The sequence below is a fragment of the Tamandua tetradactyla genome, chromosome 15 (genome assembly GCF_023851605.1).
Source record: "Tamandua tetradactyla isolate mTamTet1 chromosome 15, mTamTet1.pri, whole genome shotgun sequence".
Classification (NCBI taxonomy): Eukaryota; Metazoa; Chordata; class Mammalia; order Pilosa; family Myrmecophagidae; genus Tamandua; species Tamandua tetradactyla.
In genome coordinates this window covers 226,384-239,441 of record NC_135341.1, presented here as the reverse complement: position 1 = coordinate 239,441, position 13,058 = coordinate 226,384, and the positions used below count along the sequence as shown (strand labels likewise).

General features: G+C 41.9%; 1 long non-coding RNA gene across 2 annotated transcripts in view; it reads right to left on the bottom strand.

The window, feature by feature from the left end:
- Nucleotides 1-10,244: 10,244 nt before the first annotated feature.
- The window catches only part of LOC143656894 (uncharacterized), a 176,835-nt gene continuing 174,021 nt past the window's right edge, over nt 10,245-13,058 (bottom strand). For both annotated transcript variants that reach the window (XR_013162620.1, XR_013162619.1), the window contains exon 8: nt 10,245-10,568. This is a non-coding gene — a long non-coding RNA (uncharacterized LOC143656894). The remainder of the gene's footprint in view (nt 10,569-13,058) is intronic.

The window sequence follows — 13,058 nt, the reverse complement described above, 5'->3', positions numbered from 1 at the left end:
TGATAATAGTCTTACATGGCACAATCAACCCCTCTTTACATTATTGTCACAACTTACATCTTTATGTATTTTGTTCCCAATAACATATGCAATTGTCTCTGAGTCATATTGAGAAAAAGAGGTTTACATACAAAAACATTCATTAATACTAGCAGTCTTAGTTTACCAGAGCTGCCATGACAAATACTGGCTTAAGCAACATGCATGAACTGTCTCACAGTTTTGAAGGCTGGAAGACTAAAGTCAAAGTGTCAGCAAGTCCATACTTTCTGTCACACTTGGTTGAACTGTGGTGATGGAAGTCCTCTGTCACATGGTGATCTCTCTCCCTTCTCTGACTTCAATGTCTGGTTCTTTCCTTTCCATCTCCATGTTCAATTTTCTTTGCATACAAAGTATCTCCTATTGGGTTCAAGCCCAAATTCATTCCATTCTGCAAAAGAATATCCACAGATCCTATTCACAAATGAGTCCAGACACTGACTTACCTTAGTATATTCGAAGGTACCATTTTCAAGTGGGTTTCACCAACATGAGTGTTGACTAAGACTTGAATATGTCCTCTATGCACAGGGCATTCCATCTGAAAAACACATGTGTAAAATTAAACCCCTTTCCCTGTCTTAGCACATTGGTTCTGATGGAGTATTCCCTTATGCTTAGCTAGGCCCTTTAAACAACTACCTTTGTATTCAATTCCTAATTTTCTGAAGTTTAATCATCACACTGATGTGGCAACATAGATTTTTCTTTGTCCTTTTCTGAATGAACACAAATACTTTCAAAACACATGCTTGGCTTTCTTGATTCACTCTTAAAAACAAGTTTTCTAAATATTTATTCCCTAAAATAGACCTCTTCAGCTTTCCTAGAGAGGATTTTGATGTGTTTATCATTTACTTCCCTGGGCATCTTTTACCCAGGCAGCAGAGATTTCTCATTCTCATTCTAATATTTTCAAAGACCATCCTCCAATTTGCCACTGTTTATGTCATGACAGAGTTCTAAGACCAAAGAAAGGCAACAATCTTGCATCTAAACTTCAGGAAATGTCCTGAGAAGTTAAATGAGAAAAGCACAGTTTCTTGAGATCTAAATCTCCCTGCTCCCTATGGGGAACACTGGAACTAGATGTTGCTGTCTTCAGAATCATCCCACACTTGAGATGTGGGGTTATAGGGCTAAGTAGAAATGCTGTAAAGTCTCTCATCATTTGTTACCTTTTTGATTCAGCCTTCAATGTGGTTGCTGTAAACCTGTGACTATTTGTTATGATAAGTACGACTTTGATAGTTTATGCTTTTATTCATTGTTTCTGAGGACAGACGATCCATTGGAGCTTCCTAATCTGATGTCTTTGTTGATTTTGTGAGCTGCACAATTTCAAGTGAGAATATCATCCATATTAAATCATTGCTTCAAAGACAATGGATTTTAAGGCCTCTGCACGTTGACATTATTTGTCTTCCTTTTATTATTATATCTAGAATCCATTGTCAGAGATTCTGAATTAATTGTCCTTGGTTTTGAAATTAACATTTAGAATTTAAAAGATCCCAAGATTATTTGAATAAGCATTAAAGTTTGAAAACCACTTCCATAAAAAAGTGGAGACCAAAACATGACCTTGCAACTTTCAGTGTGAAGTACATATGCCCTTTGTATCACACATCTTAAGAGCATGCTAGAAAGGCAATTTCAAAGGGTCCTCCACAAACCTACTAAATCAGGAACTGAATTTTTACAAGATTGCAGAGATTCATGTGATTGTTGCAGCATGAGCAGGATTGGTTCTCAATTGTCTTCAGCTTCCCACACTGTGCAGAAAAGTGAGGATACTGCCACTGTCTCCTTCTGTTCATGTCCAAAAGCATTTCTGTTTAGAAGAGAAAATACAGATGGTTGCCAAGAAAAGTTAACATTTGGTAGTGAACTTTTACTGTCCCAAACTGTTTCCCTTCTTTTGGATGTTGGACCGAAATGAAATAGTCTTAGGTTGAGATTCTGAATAATACAACCATCAGTAGTGTAATAAACTAGAATTCCCCCATACCTTATTTCTTCACATCCTCAACATTATTTCTGAGAAGTGTCCGCAGCCGTCTCGTTCGGCTTCTGATCCCCGGCCGGCGAAGGGAACAGGAGGGGAGAAAGAGACAGACGCAGGCAAACCGACTCGAGTGATAAACACGGGTTCGAGGCACGCAGCGGTTGTGAGCACAGACCTTTACTGGAGTTAAGCTTGCATTCTCTGTTACAGGTTCCACGCGGGCCTAAGCACCCCGCGGGGAGACAACCTCTATGCGGCCGTCAGGTACGGCTCCCTGTGGGTCATCTCCACCCACCCTGTCCGGGTAACCTCTTATATACTGTGCCCAAACCCAATAGGTTAGTGCCACGTATACAGAGGTGATTGGAAGATAGGGTTGGTGGGCGCGTACGTCATACGCGGAAACAGGATGCGGGCGCCATCTTGACTCACTCGATGGGCGGGGGGAACTCTAGAGCAGGCTGCAGCGCGACCACTAGGCCTGACCCGGGAGGCGGCTCTCCACATCTCCCCCTTTTTTATTATTTTTGGTCCGTAGACCCTTTCTTAGACCCAGTGTCTCCATTGATGAGTGAGCTCCCGTGAGCTTGATTAGCCCACTACTTGTTTTGGTGCTTTGGGGAGTCTGGACTAGGCTTGCTAGGCACCAACCAGAGTGCACTCCTCATATAGAGACCGGAGAGCCCGTGAACTGGAAACCACGTGACTCTCCCTGCAGTGCTTCGCCTCGCAACTGGGCTAAGCGGGGCTCAGGAGAGCAGCAACCAGAGTCGAGGGTGTCACTAGATGTCTCTGTGCAATGGCCGGAGTCTAGTCTGGCCAGGACCGTGACTCTGCCTTAGAGATCATCCTAAGACCAAAATTATGACATCTGGTGCCGCCTTTTATACCCGGGACACAGCCATGGGCCTTGCCGCTGACCTTGCTTTCGAGCGTCCCGCCCTGAGTGGCCGGGATGGGTCATACGGTGAAATGGGGGACTGGGCAGCAGGGCGGTCGTTGTCAGGAGCACCAGGGGCGAGTGACATAGCCAACATGGTAGTAACACGCAATTGCTGCTGTGTCTGGAACAAGCGTTCTAACAAGCATTTAACAGTGACTAATCCCACTAATAGTCCCACCGCTACGAGAATCCAAGTAGTCAAATTGGGCCAAGAGAACCAAGAGGTGACTCGGTTCCACAGACTTTGTACAGTCTCGCCCAGTTCGGAAAGGTCGAAGGCAACGGGGGTTAACTTGATCTTCCCAAGCACTTTAAGGTCTGATTCCACCTGTTGGGAGAGTGGGGGGTATTAAAACTGGTCCCCCCTTCTAAACAGTCGGAGGGTGACTGGCATTTTCGTTGCCATCTCGTCAGTCGCCGCCGTCATCAGCAGAGTTGGAGGCCTGATCTGATGGTTCAGGTTGAAGGCTTGTTGGTTTTTTGGGCAACAGCTCCGTGGCCTCCTCGGGCGATGTCACGGTTCTCACCAGTCTTTCCGGAACCCACACTGGTTGACGTCCTGGCTCCTGGGGAAAAACACAAACAGAGCCTCTGGCCCAGCTGAGCACTGGGTCAGGGCCTTGCCACTGTCCCGACAGGACATCCTTCCATCGGACTAGACCTCTATGTGGAGGACTTGGAGTGGTGTGCTGAAGGGCAGGTGTCATGCCTTGTGAATTTTCATTTAAAAAATTATACGTAAACAAGGCTATGGACAGTTGAGCCTTTGGGGACAGGCCGTGACCTATCCCCCCTTTCTGTTTTTTAAGCAAGTCTTTAAAAGACCTGTGTGCTCTTTCAATGATTCCTTGCCCTTGAGGGTTGTAGGGGATACCATGTTTTAATTGCACTTCCATATTTTCACAAAATCTTTGGAAGGCTTTGCTGGTGTAAGCGGGTCCGTTGTCTGTTTTTAATATTTTCGGCTTACCCCAAGCTGCCCAAGCGGCAAGGCAGTGTGCAATTACTTGGTGGACTCTTTCTCCTGATTCAGCAGAGGCAAATAAAACTTGAGAACAAGTATCCACTGACACATGCAGGTATTTAACTTTACCATACTCTGAGTGATGGGTGACATCCATTTGCCAAATGTCTCCCGGGATGAGACCTTTAGGGTTAACCCCAACTGAAGGGACTGCTCTTTGTTCTACACAATTTCCGCACGCTCGGACTATATCTCTAGCTGTCGCACGTGGTATATTAAACCGCTTAGCTAGGGTAGCTGCATTGATATGAAATTTGGCATGGAACTCTCGGGCTTGCTGATATGGTGTCAGCGCAGGGAAGATGTGTGGCTGTCGAGAGGCTACATCTACTATGTGATTTCCCTGTGTCATGGGGCCAGGCAGGCCTGTATGGGCCCTAATATGAGTTATGTAAAAGGGGTGTTGTCTAGCAAGTATTGTCTCTTGAAGTTTGAGAAAAAATGGTCTTACTGAGGAGGAGTACTTTATAATGCCTACTGTCTCTAAAACTTTTACAGAATTTACGACGTACAAGGAATCAGAAACAATATTCAGGGGGCCGGCAAATTCTCTCAGGACTGTAATAATGACTTGTAATTCTACCCAGCATACCAAAAGGTCTAAAAGTTGAAAAAGGAATCCAATTCCAGAAATGCCTCCCTCTATTGTTTGATGACGTGGGACCCTGAGGGCCTGCGTACGCAGGCGGGGGGCACAGCTGTAACTGCCCCTCCCTAGACCAGCCTGTAGGGGGTTCTGGGTCTCGCAAAGGAGGGCCACTGTAATTACCTAATTCGGCCACCAGAGGGAGCCCGTGGTGAGGGTTTTTGGCGAGATCACCAAAACCATTCACCGGAAGCCGCCGCGCCCCTGCAGCAGGCGCTGGCGGGGCGGAAGGCTGTGTGGGTGAGACAGGGGGCCTCCCCCAATCGATCAGCGGAGGCGCGTCTGCACCCTCGGTCTCGTCACCATCTGACTCTGAGGCAGAGGTGTCTGAACTATCGCTTGACTCTGGCGGCTTGCCTTTACGGGAGCCGCCCGCAGACGAAACTGACTGAGTTTCCTGAAGCGTGTGCCGTGCCTCTAGCAGGGTGGAAGACGGACTGAGGCCTGAAGTAGACTCTGCCTCAGGGCAAGCACGGACGGTTTCCCAGATAGGGACCAGGATCGGGTCCATACAAAGGCCCGTCCGGCGCGCCCGTTCTATGTCATTACCAAGTTTCAGCCAAGAAGGCAAACTGAGGCTACCGGAATGGGCGAACCAAGGGGCAAAAGCAGCAATATCGTCAAGGAACCGCAGGAGGGAACTCTCCTTAACCGAGATACCCCACTGCTTCAAAAGGGTCTTTAAGGGAGCTAACAAAGGTGAACTTCCTGACTGCCCCATGCTTGCAGTCGGCACTGTACTTTAATCAATCGGGGAGCTCTCCCGATTCACTGGGGCTACCTGAACGCCCACAGCCCTTAACTCTCACATAATAAGAAGTACTCACCTTCTCGCGGTGATCAGGCGCGGGAAGTCCGCTGCGAGCTCAGGATGCACGTCCTTCTCAGTTCAAGAAGAGACAGTACGGCTCTCCTTGCAGAAGAGGTGTCGAGAGAGGAGGGCCCCCGTACGGGCCACCACTTGTCCGCAGCCGTCTCGTTCGGCTTCTGATCCCCGGCCGGCGAAGGGAACAGGAGGGGAGAAAGAGACAGATGCAGGCAAACCGACTCGAGTGATAAACACGGGTTCGAGGCACGCAGCGGTTGTGAGCACAGACCTTTACTGGAGTTAAGCTTGCATTCTCGGTTACAGGTTCCACGCGGGCCTAAGCACCCCGCGGGGAGACAACCTCTATGCGGCCGTCAGGTACGGCTCCCTGTGGGTCATCTCCACCCACCCTGTCCGGGTAACCTCTTATATACTGTGCCCAAACCCAATAGGTTAGTGCCACGTATACAGAGGTGATTGGAAGATAGGGTTGGTGGGCGCGTACGTCATACGCGGAAACAGGATGCGGGCGCCATCTTGACTCACTCGATGGGCGGGGGGAACTCTAGAGCAGGCTGCAGCGCGACCACTAGGCCTGACCCGGGAGGCGGCTCTCCACAGAGAAGTATATATTTTCAGTTATTTTAAGCCTTGTTGGTATTTTTCAGTTTTTAGTTATCTTTTTGCTTTTAATTTTATCTTTCCAAATTTGTACTCAACTTTAGATACCTCCATGTATCAAATGATGAATATTTTCATTTACACACTATACCTGCCCAACTCCTAGCCCGAACTTATCCCAAAATAATTATATCATGAATCTTGTTAAATGTAATTAATGTTTACATTATTTTTGAATAGATATAAAACCCTTATTGCTGTTTTGTAGGGGTTTTTTTTCCATTAAAAAATTATTCTGGAATCAGCCATTGTTTTAATATATCCTTTTGCATCTAATCAATTATCATCATTAATAAGCAAAATAATTGTAAAATTACTCCCAATCCTTTAATTTCAAGATATAATCTATTATATCTAATTTTTTTCACTTGACAATCCTCCTTTTGGTAGCCTTCTCTATCGTTACTTCACTGCTGAGTTTTGTGGGCCTGCTGGGACCTACATTCTAGGGCACAATTTCTCATGCTTTTGCATATTCTTTAGTTCTTCTTTGAATTGGTTGCCCTAATTGAGCAGTCCATAGTCTCACCATTTTTACACTGCTTCCTATGTCATAATGTTTTTGCAATAACTTTCTCATCAGTTAGTTGTAAATAGATAGAGAATTGGTTTTGACCCTGGATACCTGCCTTTTCTTATTTGATCCTCACTCATTTGGGTAATTTGACTATGTTAGAAAGACAGAAAACTAAAAGACTCATTTTCCTCTTCGAGTTTTATAAGCTTTCTCTCATGAAGAGTGGATGCTGATATCTGTGTTTACATGTATTATCTGTTTATATTTGTCATCTGTGTTTCTTTTCATGTAAACCTTGAATCTTCTGAACATGCCAATATTTCTGAAATAGGGCGAAACTGAAACTGTACCCATTTTCATAATCTTCTCCTCCATCTTCATTATGATACTAGTCAAGATTTTGTAACCTTTTATCATGGGTCTGACTAGTATATTTTCTTCACAGTAGGGTTCAGTCCAGGATGCAGTGCCTCTTCAGAAGGGTGGAGTGTTTTGGGTCTCTAGTGGTTCTTGAAGAATTGGATAAGAATCTTTATAAATATATGATGTAGTTGCTTAAATTAAAGTCATGAGTCTATGTCTTTTGTAGTCTCACCCCTGCAGGGATCCACAGAATTGAGACTATTTATCAGGGAGACAGATGGGTAGTGATGTGGCAGGAAAGTAGCAGGAGGATTGGAATTGTCATGAAACATTTTCAGTCTCAAAACCACCCATAAGCTCACATAGTTACTGAATTTAGGCCATAAGTGCTTCACTACTATGTCACTTTACCCATAGAGAGATTTTGATTCCTTGCTTTGCTTGAAATGGTGGCCTTAGGGGTCATGTGATGATATTGGATCTGTGTTTATTCCCAAGCAGTTTGTGTGTACCTGACCGCAGCAGCACATGAACAACTTCACTTGTCCTGTGGGGTGGCCATAGGCTCTATTGCATTAGTGACTTGTTCACACAGTCACCTATTCCTGGGATTCCTTATGACAACAATACCCTGCATGGCCTTCTTTTAGATACTCACCTAGGTTTTAATAGTTTGAATATTGAAGCCCAACCTTGTCATCTCTCAAGATCCTGATAAAACCACTGTGTTTCCACCAAAGTATGCACCACTAGTAATACATTTTTCTTAACTCTCTTGACCCAAATGTACTCCAGAAGGGCAGGTATCAATTCTGCTTATCTCAGGATTGTATATCACATGTGGCAGGTGAAAAGTCTCAGAAACTCTGTTGAAAGAATGACAGATATTTTGATTTAGGCGTTTGTTCTTTATTAATGCCCATGTTTTGGAAATCATGTTGAGGAAAACCACTTGTAAGTATTTGAGGAACTCTGAAGAAGTCAGTTCCCAATCAAGAAATGCCAGCAATTAATTAGCTGGGCAGTGGCTGGGGGCTTCCTGACATAGTTTCATTGGTGGTTAAACAAAAGCCATCAATGTTGACTGTCACAAACTGAACTGGGGAACACCTGAACTGGTATAGCCAAGGATTCGACAAAAAAAGAGAATTGTTTGATCCCAATTGTTTGAATTTGTCAGGACTTAAGACTATTTTCAGTTTAAAAATATTTTAGGGCATAATTTAAGCCATAGCAATAACAGTGAATTTTCATAAATAAACAATTATACAAAGCATGTTTTTGTCTCATGCTCTTTGGGGACCCATTAAGATTTTCCATTTTATTAAAATTATTTCCAGGCTTCATATCGAAAATAATTAAGAATATTGTTTGATTACTTAGTTTAAACTATGACTTCTATTGTGATTATCCCTTTTTAGCTATTTTAATAAAGTGTTCAGATTTTTCAATACTGTAGAATTTATCAGGATAATATAGGCATTTTCTGAATTCATCATATGAGGTTTTTAAATCTTGTTAGGATTATTCTTTCAAGGAATATATCATTGACTTGGAGACATTTGATACTATTTCAAAATTTTTAAAAATTATGGGTTATCCTTTTCCTCTTTAAGGATTGTTCTGTTGCCTATGATTGGGATATTTTAATCAGGATTCACACATTTCCACATAATTCTGTTCAAACTGAATACAATGTTTTCTAATTTGATGCAATATGTTAGACCCAAAGTTCATACTTCTCATAAAGAGGACCTGACTGATCACTCCCTGAACTCAGAAAAAAAATTTGTCTAAAACTTAAATAATAATTCATTGCTGCTATTATAAATAAACAAGTTAATTGAATATATTTATTGAGCTTACTTAAAAGCACTCTACAGCAACTGTTTATTTTACCATTCAGAATAAGAGGTTGGTTAAAATACCACCTGCATTTTTCAGATGAACAAATTAGTTTTCCTTGGCATAAATAGGTCATATTTAGTGATGCTTGAATTTATCCTGTGGCTGTACAAGCATGAGTTGCATTTGGTCACAGGGATCATTATATTCAATCCTGGACTTCAGAGACACTCAGTCTTAAAGTTCCTTTGATGTTAGTAGCATGCCTATTTCTGGTGATTCTTAGCATTAAGTGTCTACCATCCCCTGTAACAACTGCCAATTGTTGAGGTCCCCTAAGTGGCATATTGAAGGTTTCCAAGCTGCAATGGCGCTCAGAAACAATTTTCACTGCAGAGATAGGCCCTTATAGTTTGAAGTTTCTGGTTCCCAGGAGGAAACTCTTTTACTAAGTTACATTGTAATTATTCCCCTGTATATGAGGCTGTGACACCAGGTTATCTGGGGCATTTCTCAAAAATTTCAGGCAATCCCATTAGTTCTTTCAGGTCAATTCCATTCCCCAGGCTTAATAAATCCTCTTTTACATCCTTGCCATGTCTGTGAATTTCCACATTCTTGCCATTCCACTCAAATTCAGCAGCTCATTTGAAATCTATTGGAGAAACAAAACAGGTATTTTGGAGGTAGGTATTTTGAGCCATTAAATTTGAAAACATTCTTCTGCTGGCATCTCTTCATAGAAGCTGAGGCATCATCCTTTATCCCAGTTGACTTCTTTATTTCTAACTTTGTGTTTGATTCTCATCCCTTGCTAAAGTATCATAAATTTTATATCGTTATTTATAAATAATATATTTTATCTTAGAACCTACTCCATTTAAAATCTGATCCAGGCTCCTTGAATTTCAACATGTTCTAAAATCTTCCATTCTGAAACTTCATGAGCCGTTAAAACATTTTTGAACTTTTATTTACAGCTGCTGACCTCTAATGTACTTTTCAGTGCATGTTGACAGCAGAGTCCATACATCAGATTCTCTCCTCATCCCACCCCTCTCACCCTCTCCAATCTGAGTCTTTATTCCCATTAATTCATGGACATCAGTTTTGATGATAGTAATATTTTCATCAATATAGCAGTCTTACGAGAATTTTCAGCCCTCATCTTATTTCATCCTCAGCAGAATTTGAGTAATTCCTGCTTATGAAATCTTCTTTTTTCTCCAGACAATTTTGACTGTTCTCACAGGTTAGATTCCCAGAACCTAAAATGTAAGATATTTATTTGGAAGTGCTCTTGGGATAAATGTGGTGTAAAGGAGAAGAGAGAAAGAAATCCTGCACAGAGGGAAAATTGAATCTCAAAGCAACTTTATTACTGACACGGCCCAGTATATAAGCCATGAACTAGAATGTCCATAACTACATACCCTGGTCTCCATTAATCACCCTGGGAATGTGTGACCTTATGGCATGTGGTTTACTGCAGGTGAGGAAATTCTCAAATATCCAGACAAATAAAGGACATTGTCAGAGTGTGGATAACATTCAGAAGCTGAGCAGGAAATTTTTCACATAAGAAGGATTTTGGTGGACCATTTACATGTCCATCCAGTTCATCTCTTGTCTCACATGGATCTATCTTTATTCAGGAAGGTGTTCCCCCAGGCTTCTCTTCCTGAAGGAATCTGCAAGAGGAAGTACGTTTACACATAATGTTACCATGGCTTCCGGTGTTCTTGGGGCCAATCAGTATCCTTCTACCTTGTACATTCTAGATTTCCCTCACCACCACATGGCACCTCTTTCAGTCTTAAGTCTTACCCTTGATGGGTCAGATTGCTTTGTCACAATGTCTTGCTCAGGCAGGGTTTGCTAAATTTTCCATTTATTAACAAAGCTTGACAGGAGAATATGGAGAGGTACCTAAGTAAATCATGTAGGTGCCAAACATATTCTTCCTTCTTCATGTAATGTAACAGTATACCTTCTTCTCTTACCAAGATAGGGATCCCTATTCTTGTCTGTCAGGCCCTGAACATAAACAGCAAGAAGTACCCAGCAGGAACTAAAGCAAAGAGGTCAATGGCAGCATTCTTGACTTTATGTCTTTTAAATAAATAATAGAATCAGTTTATCAATGTTGTCAGTGTATTTGGTGTGAATTTTGGGCAGAACTTAATCATATTAATTTGGCACACAACACTTTAATATATTGAACCATATTCTTCATGTTTGTTGAACTATATAAATTTTATTGCTTCTTTTTCAAGTTGGCAAACAACAATGAATTGCCTCTTTGCCAGTCTTAAACTATTGTGTGCCTCAGGAAAGAAAACCTTAGACATCACTAAATGCCTTCCCAGCTAACAGAGAAACCCTGAATATCATAAGTCCTTTCTTGAGTCAAGAGATCTTTCTCTAGATGCCTTACTTTGGTCATTTTATGGCCTTGAACAGTAGTCCTGTAAATTAATAAATTATCTTTATAAAACCCAATCCATTTCTGGTATATTGCATTTCTAACACAATTAACAAACTAAAACAGTTATTTTGGTACAAGAGATGTAGAGAGCAGTGGTTTGCAAATGTCAAATATTTTTGAAATGGCTTTTTAAATGGATAAGAGGGAATTCTGGAAGACTTGTGAGGACCTTTATAGAGAAGCCTTACATTGTTTAAAGAGACTGTTGACAGAAATGTGGGCTCTAAAGATACTTCTGATTAAGGTCTTAGGCAGAAATGGTGTATGTGTTATTCCAAACTGGAAGAAAGATGATCCTTGCTTTAAAGTGGCAGAGAAATTCACCAAATTGAGGCCTGGTTGTGAATGGAAGGTGAAATTTAAAAGCCACAAGCTAGGATACTTAGCTGAAGAGTTACACAAATGTGGAAAGTGTGGCCTAGTTTCTTCTTGCAGGTTATAGTGAAATGTGACAGGAAAGAGATAAGCCAAGGTCTGAACTCTTGTGTACAAAGAAACTAGAAATTGATAGTCTGGAAAATTCTGTGATTCCAGAAAGGGACACCCAAGATAATAGTGCCTCATGTGAGGATTTAACTGAACATGGAACTTGTAAGCTACTACAGAAAAAGCAAGGATTGGAGATGGAATTATCCAGAGAGGTTTTGTGGAATGTCCTATCAACTGATAGCTATGATCCCAGTATTCTACCTAGAAAATTAACAAGAGTTTACTATTGATCAAGAAGAGTTGTCTTTCCCTAGTCAATCAGCATTAAAAGGGACAGAAAAGGGAGAGATTGAAGGAAAAATAACTTCAAAGGCAGAACCATGGAAGCTAAGGTCTAAAACCAAGAAAACTCAGGCCAGAAAAGCAGGCCTCCATGCATTTGGAGAGTGAGTTTACCCTGAAAGCAGAGGGCAGGTCTTCTGCCTCAATGTTCAGGAAGAGTTTTGGTGACTGGGCCTCAGAGATGGTGGAGCTCATTCCTTGTGGTTTGGGGAGAGACTTGTTGCTCCTCTACATTTTTTGAGGGGGTTTAGAGTGTGCTCCAGAGATGGCAGAGAACCCAGGTGCTCTCCCAATGCTCATTGAGAATGGAAACAAGAAAATTGTGCTCTCCCAAGTGTCCCCCAAGGTTGTACCCTTCACCTCAGTGTTTGAAGAGGGCAGTGTTTCTACTCTCTTAGAAAGTGTGGGATGGCTGCTTTCTAAAGCCCTGAGGATAAATGGCTCTCAGACTTTGATATCTAATGTAGTTTGTCCTGTAGGTTTTTGAAACTGCTTGGGTCAATGAACTTTGTTTTCCTTGAATTCTTCCCAATGGGAATGATAATGTTGACCATATGACTGTGCCTCCTGTAAATGTTGGCAACAGATAACTTGTTCTGAGTTTTACAGGTCCAGAGCCAGAAGAGAATTTTTCCTTGGGGCAAACTGCCTATAACTGAATTTGATGAGGTTTCTTTAACTGGTTCTGATTTTGTATCCCATTTATATTGTTAGGAAAATTCTTTAAGGCTTTGTGATATTGTAATGGAATGAATGTGTTTTATATATGCAAAGAACATTTGTTTTCCTTGGGGTCCAGAGGGTAGGATTTGCTGCTTTGAATTGTTGTGTACCTCCCCCCAAAACATGTTCTTTTATCCCAATTCAATATTTTTGGGTGAAATCACTTTTTATGCAATTTTATTGAGATGTATTCACACAG